This window comes from Apaloderma vittatum, unplaced genomic scaffold, assembly GCF_000703405.1.
Source record: "Apaloderma vittatum isolate BGI_N311 unplaced genomic scaffold, ASM70340v1 scaffold3035, whole genome shotgun sequence".
In the NCBI taxonomy this organism is placed as follows: Eukaryota; Metazoa; Chordata; class Aves; order Trogoniformes; family Trogonidae; genus Apaloderma; species Apaloderma vittatum.
Window position 1 is genome coordinate 1665 of NW_009716303.1, and position 782 is coordinate 2446.

A 782-nucleotide genomic window follows, 5' to 3' on the forward strand; every position below is an offset into this window, starting at 1 on the left:
ATCTTTGCCGCCCTCCTCTGGATGTGCACTAGCAGGTCCATGTCTTTCATATGTTGGGGATCCCAGAGCTGGACACAGTACTCCAGGTGGGGTCTCATGAGAGTGGGTTAGAGGAGGAGAATCACCTCCCTCAACCTGCTTGTTGCACACAGCCCAGGATGTAGTTGGCTTTCCGAGCCACGAATGCACGTTGCTGGCTCATATTCAGTTTTTCATCCACCCACACACCCCCAAGTCCTCCACAGGACTGCTCTCAGTAGAGACAGCACTCTGCCTTCTACCTTCTCTGCTTGCTTAGATGTTTCACTGGGCAGTGCTTGTGGAACATTTGTCAGATGCCAGGACCACCTCTGAATGCTGTGGGATTTCCTCCTCCCAAGTTTCTGTTTGTTGACAGCTTTCAGAGAGAAACCCTGCTGTTTGTAGTTAGCTGCCTGGGGGAAAGGTCAATGTGTGGACAGGGTTTTGACTCCTCCTGCTCTAGAGTGGGGGTGGGACATCTGGTACATACTGCAACATGTAAATAGCTTGGTCGGCTTGTACTGCAAAACTGTTGTAGCAGAAATTGTTTGTAGTGGCAAAGCCGTGAGAGCTGTACGGCCGCAGAAAGCAACCTCCCTTTGTCTATTGGCTTGGAACTGCTGGAAATTATCCATCTGCAGGGTCAGTCCACTTCAGCATTCTGCAAATATTTAAAGTAAGGACTCAGATTATTAACTTTTAAGGCTTTTTTTTTTTTTTTTGCTGAGGCTTCTTCTTTCCCTTTCTCCTGTTTTTTTTTC